Below are 6,000 nucleotides of genomic sequence, written 5' to 3'. Positions count from 1 at the left end.
TAACTGGTAAAAATTATTCATAATATTCCCTTATTCTTTTAATGTCTTTAGGGTCAGTAGTGATATCCTCTCTTTAGTTGCTGATACTGGTAATTTGTATCATTTCTCTCTTTTTTTCTGTATCCGTCAGGCTAGAGAGATTTCTCTGTTTTATCTTTTCAAAGAACTAGAAGTTGATTTTTCTCTTTTGGTTTCTTCAGTTTTTAATTTTATTGTTTTTTACTGTTTGTTATTACCTTTTTTTTTAAAAAAAAATTATTTATTTATTTTTGGCTGCGTTGGGTCTTTGTTGCTGCGCGGGCTTTCTATAGTTGCAGCGAGCGGGAGCCACTCTTCGTTGTGGTGTGCAGGCTTCTCATTGCGGTGGCTTCTCTTGTTGCAGAGCACGGGATCTAGGGCTCACGGGCTTCAGTAGTTGTGGCACACGGGCTCAGTAGTTGTGACGCACGGGCTTAGTTGCTCCACGGCATGTGGGATCTTCCCAGACCAGGGCTTGAACACGTATCTCCTGCATTGGCAGGTGGATTCCTAACCACTGCGCCACCAGGGAAACCCCTGTTATTACCTTCTTTATGTTTGTGTTTAATTTGCTCTTTTCTTGTTTGTTTAAGTTGGAAGCTTATGTTACTGATTTCAAATCTTTTTCCCTTTTTTTTCTTTTATATTTTGGCTGCACTGCACAGCACGTGGGATCTTAGTTCCCTGACCAGGGATCGAACCCACGTCCTCTGCATTGGCAGTGAGGGGTCTTAACCACTGGACTGCCAGGGAAGTCCCCTCTTGTTTTCTAACATAAGGATTTAATGTTATAAACTTGCCCTTTAAGTACTTATTTAGCTGTGAACCACAGAGTTTGATATATCATGTTTTCACTTTTATTCAGTTCAGAATATTTTCTAATTTCCCTTGTGTCCTGCTCTTTGATCAGTCGTGTCATTTAGAAATATGTTGTTTAATATACAGATATGCAGCAATGTTCCTAATTTAATTTTTAATTTAATTCTGTGTGGTCAGAGAGCACACTTTGTGTGAATTTAATTCTTTTATATTTACTGAAACTTGTCTTATGGCCCAGTGTGTAGTCTAGATTGGTTAATGGTCCATAAAGCTTAAGAAGAATATGTATTCTGCATTTATTGATGGTGTGCTTTTTAAATGTGAATTAGGTCAAATTATTTTGAATGTTAAGTTTCTGTACACCTGTTGCTTTTCTGTACTTGTTCTTTCAATTATAGAGAGGAATGTTGAAATGTCAACTATAATTATTCATTTCTCTATTTTTCTTTTCAGTTTTGCTTCATGTATTTTGAACCTTTGTTACTAGGTGCATACCCATTTAGGATTGTTGTATATTCTTGATGAATTGTCCTTTTCTCATTGTGAAATATCCCTTTTTTTCTTTGGTAGCTTTCGTTTTCTGGAAGGTCCTTTGGTAATATGGCTACTCCAGCAATCTTTAAACATTTTTTGAAAATTGTGTTAACATATGCATAACACAAAATGTACAATTTTAACCATTTTTAAGTGTACAATTCAGTAACATTTAGTACACTCACAGTGTTGTGCAACCAGAGCCACTATTCGTATCCAGAACTTTATCATCCCAAACAGAAGCTATGTATCCATTAAAAAATAACTCCCATTCCCCCTCCCCCAGCTTCTGGTAATCTCTATTCTACTTTTTGTCTCTTATGAGTTTGCATATTCTAGGTACCTCATATAAATGGAATCATACAGTATTTGTCCTTTTGTGTTTGGCTTATTTCACTTAGCATAATGTTTTCATGGCTGATTCATGTTGTTGTATGTCTCAGAATTTCATTCCTTTTTAAAAGCCTGAATTATATTTCATTGTATGTATATATCATATGTTTATCCGTTCATCTGTTGATAGACATTTGGGTTGTTTCCACCTTTTGGCTATCATGAATAATGCTGTTTCGAACATTGGTATGTGTATCTTTGAGCCCCTGCTTTCAATTCCTTTGGGTGTATACCTAAGGCTACCCTGGTACTCTTAACAGTGTTTGCATGGTATGTCATTTAAAAAAAATTTTATTTATTTATTTATTTTTGGCTGCATGTGGGCTTTGTTGCTGTGCGCAGGCTTTCTCTAGTTGCAGCGAGAGGGGACTCCTCTTCGTTGCGGTGTACGGGCTTCTCATTGTTGTGACTTCTCTTGTTGCAGAGCATGGGCTCTAGGCGCACAGGCTCTAGTGGCACACAAGCTTCAGTAGTTGTGGCACGTGGGCTTTAGAGCTCAGGCCCTGTAGTTGTGGTGCATGGGCTTAGTTGCTCTGCGGCATGTGGGGTCTTCCCGGACCAGGGCTCGAACCTGTGTCCCCTGCCTTGGCAGGTGGATTCTTAACCACTGCACCACCAGGGAAGTCCTATGAGAGACACTTTTAGATACGTAAGATTCAAAGATAAATAAGGTAGCTTCTTCCTTTAAGGAACTCACCTAGTGGTTAGGTGAGATAGATATGTAAACAAATAATTCAGTACAGTGAGATGATGTAAGTGCTAATTGAGTATAAGCAAATTTAATGGAAGTATCACACACAGAGAAAACCAATTAATTTTGCCTGGAAGAAGAACTGGGTTGGGAAAAGTTTCCCAGTGGAGATGACAACCAGAAATTGAAATGGAGAGGAGTTTGGCATGAAGTGTACTTAATAATTTTGAGCACTGTGTTTTCTACACATATTTCATTCAGCCCTCACAAGATCCCCATGACATAGGTATTATCATTTCCCCTATTTTAGAGATGGGAAAGCTGAGGTCAGAGAGATTGTTACTTGCCCAGCAAGTTAACTGCCAACAGTAAGTATGTTGGCAGATCCAGTTTGGGGACTTAAATAATATGATTTCAGAACCTGTGTTTTTAGTCACTGTATGTTCAGAGCTCTGTAGAAAGAGGAGCATAGTGATAAACTGAGAGGCTTATGTCGTCAGAGCACAGGAAGTTGGAAGGAGATGACGCTAAAGAGGTAGGTAGTGTCAGACCATTCAGTTTCTTAAATGTCGTGTTAAGGATTTTTGTTTCAACCAAAGTAAAGTGTAAAGGCATCGACAACTTTAAGAGAGGGAATGGCATAATCAGATTTGCGTTTTGAAAGGTCATTCTGGTTGTAGTAGATGAAATGAAATGAATTGGAGGGGGGCCGAGAGTGGATGCAGTGGCACCCTTTAGGAGTTTGTTATAATAAGTAGCCCGGGTAAGGTAAAGTAATAGCCTGGATAGAATAAGTAGGTGATTGTGGAGATGGAGGAGAGTGGACCGATTTAAGAAAGATGTAAAAGGACAAAACTACAAGACATGGTGATGGATTGGGTTATGAGTGAAGGAAAGGGAAGTGTCAAAAAATAACTCTTAGGTTTCTGAATTGCCCAGTTGGATACATTAGATTGGTTCATTTTATTTTATATATGACACACAGAAAGAAGATTGGTTTGAGAGATTAGATTATGTTGAGTTAGAAGTGTCTTTGAGATATTCAAGTGGAGATGTCAAGCACATGGTGTTAATAGTACCTTTGAACTATCTATGTACTACATAAGCTTGCTCATTCTTTTGTTCCTAATAACATAACTTTTTCAGGGCTTCATCACAGTTGTAATCTCTTGAGTTACTGGTAATAAGAAAGAAAGTAAATAGAGTTTGACTCTTAATCATTAAAGCTAATAAAAGAATGTGAAAAGATTCTGCAGTCTAGAAAGCCACAAGGCAAGTATATCAGGACAGTTCTCCTTTGGAGAATGACAGAACCAAGAATAGATCCTGGAGAAAGACTAGTGACAAGAAGGCACAAAGGGCTAATCTAACTCTAAAGTAACAATTTAAAAGTAATCTGTTTTGAATATTGAAGTTAAATATTTCCTTCCTTTTGGTAACAAAGGAACTATTCCTGGCTTATCTAAACTACAATTACCCAAATTACTGTAGATCTGCAATGGGAAGAGCTGTACCGGAAGAGAAGTGTTTTTTCTTTATTTCCCCATCACATTTGATGAGCTGATAAATCACCACAGTTTTGCTTTATATATTTGGGCATATTGGGTATTTTAATTATTTTAAAATTTTCTTGGAAAACAAATGAGGTCTGATGAATAGTTCTTAAATAAGTTAAAAACTATTCTCAAGTTGTTAGATTTTTATTGTTGAGCTTAGATCAGTGGTTCCTCTTTATCAGAAAATATATTGCCGGGCTTCCCTGGTGGCGCAGTGGTTGAGAGCCTGCCTGCCGATGCAGGGGACACGGGTTCAAGCCCCGGTCTGGGAAGATCCCACATGCCGCTGAGCGGCCGGGCCCGTGAGCCATGGCCGCTGAGCCTGCGCGTGCGGAGCCTGTGCTCCGCAACGGGAGAGGCCACAACAGTGAGAGGCCCGTGTACCACAAAAAAAAAAAAAAAAAAAAAAAGAAAATATATTGCCGCTCTTGAAATTATTGTGATACTGAACTAACAAGACTAAGCTTTTGTTGCAGATTTTTAAACTTCTAGGTATTGTAATATTGGCGTTTGTGTTTCTGATATTTTAAAATTCTCTGGAAAAAAAGTAGTTTTAAAAGTAATTCATGTATAGGGACTTCCCTGGTGGCGCAGTGGTTAAGAATCCGCCTGCCAATGCAGGGGACACGGGTTTGAGCCCTGGTCTGGGAAGATCCCACATGCTGTGGAGCAACTAAGCCCGTGTGCCACAACTACTGAGCCTGCGCGCCACAACTACTGAAGCCCGCGTACCACAACTACTGAAGCCCGGGCACCTAGAGCCCGTGGTCCTCAACAAGAGAAGCCACTGCAATGAGAAGCCGGCACATCGCAATGAAGAGTAGCCCCTGCTCGCCACAACTAGAGAAAGCCTGTGCACAGTAACAAAGACCCAACACAGCCAAAAGTAAATAAATAAATTTATTTTTAAAAAAAGTAATTAGTGTATAGATGTAGACCATTTGGAAGATAAAAACCTGATTTTTTACCACCTAGAAATATCACTGTTTGGGTATTTTTCCTTTACTGTTGCTTCTCTGTATCTTTAATGTGTAGGCAGTATATAGGGTAGTAGTTAAGAATGGGGATTCTAGAATTAAACCTCCTGAGTTCAGATTTCTGTTCTACCACTTATTAGCTGTGTGATTTTAGCAAATCACTTCATTTCTCTGAATCTTGAGTTTCACATCTTTAATGTGGGGATAGTAAACATTATTGTTTGCTTTGTGCCAGGTACTTTGCTAAGTATATTATATGTAAAATCTTAATTTTCATAACATCTCTACTTAGGAGCTACTTAGTGCCTTTAAGAGAATAAATTAAATAATGGATGTAATATACTTAGTATAGTGCTTAAGGCACAATAATGTGCTTAAGGCACATTACTTATTTTTTTTCAAAATTGCATTTATACAATATTGTCAACCTGTTATTAAAGCTTTTATTGTGGCAACATCCCCATGCCATTAATATTCTTGGAAAATGAAAAATTTTTAATGGCTTTAAAGAAGTTCATCAAATGGATTCATTTAGTCACCTCTCTAGTGATAGACCTTTAGATCATTAAATGGTGTTATTAACATATTTGTTATGATTATTTCTTTAATTCCCAGAGGTAGAATTGAGTCAAAGGGCATGAATATTTTTAAGGTTCTTTTTTTGCGTGTGTGTGCTATGTTGGGTCTTCGTTGCAGGTTCTTGATACCTTGTCCTGCATTGCTTTCCAGAAATGTGAATCAGTATACATTCTTATTTCTCATACATTCTTTTTAAAAATATTTATTTATTTATTTGGCTTTGCCGGGTCTTAGTTGCGGCACACGGGATCTTCATTGCAGCATGCAGGCTCTTTAGTTGTGGCATGCGGGATCTGGTTCCCTGACAAGGGATCAAACCTGGGCCCCCTGCATCAGGAGCACAGAGTCTTAACCACTGGAGCACCAGGGAAGTCCCTACTGTTATTATTGTCTGAGTAATTTTACTTCTTGTCTTTGTTTCCTCAGCTAAAAG

The 6,000-nt window shown here is 38.3% G+C and overlaps 1 protein-coding gene across 1 annotated transcript in view; it reads left to right on the top strand.

Annotated features, from left to right (window-relative positions):
• Positions 1-4,082: 4,082 nt before the first annotated feature.
• TAOK1 (TAO kinase 1) overlaps positions 4,083-6,000 on the top strand; it is a gene marked incomplete at its 3' end in the record, with an annotated part of 108,773 nt that continues 106,855 nt past the window's right edge. Inside the window, exon 1 of the mRNA XM_079725405.1 lies at positions 4,083-4,897. The remainder of the gene's footprint in view (positions 4,898-6,000) is intronic.

The sequence above is a fragment of the Hyperoodon ampullatus genome, assembly GCF_949752795.1.
Source record: "Hyperoodon ampullatus genome assembly, chromosome: 19".
NCBI classification, from domain to species: Eukaryota; Metazoa; Chordata; class Mammalia; order Artiodactyla; family Ziphiidae; genus Hyperoodon; species Hyperoodon ampullatus.
This window is presented reverse-complemented; position numbering and strand designations above follow the sequence as displayed.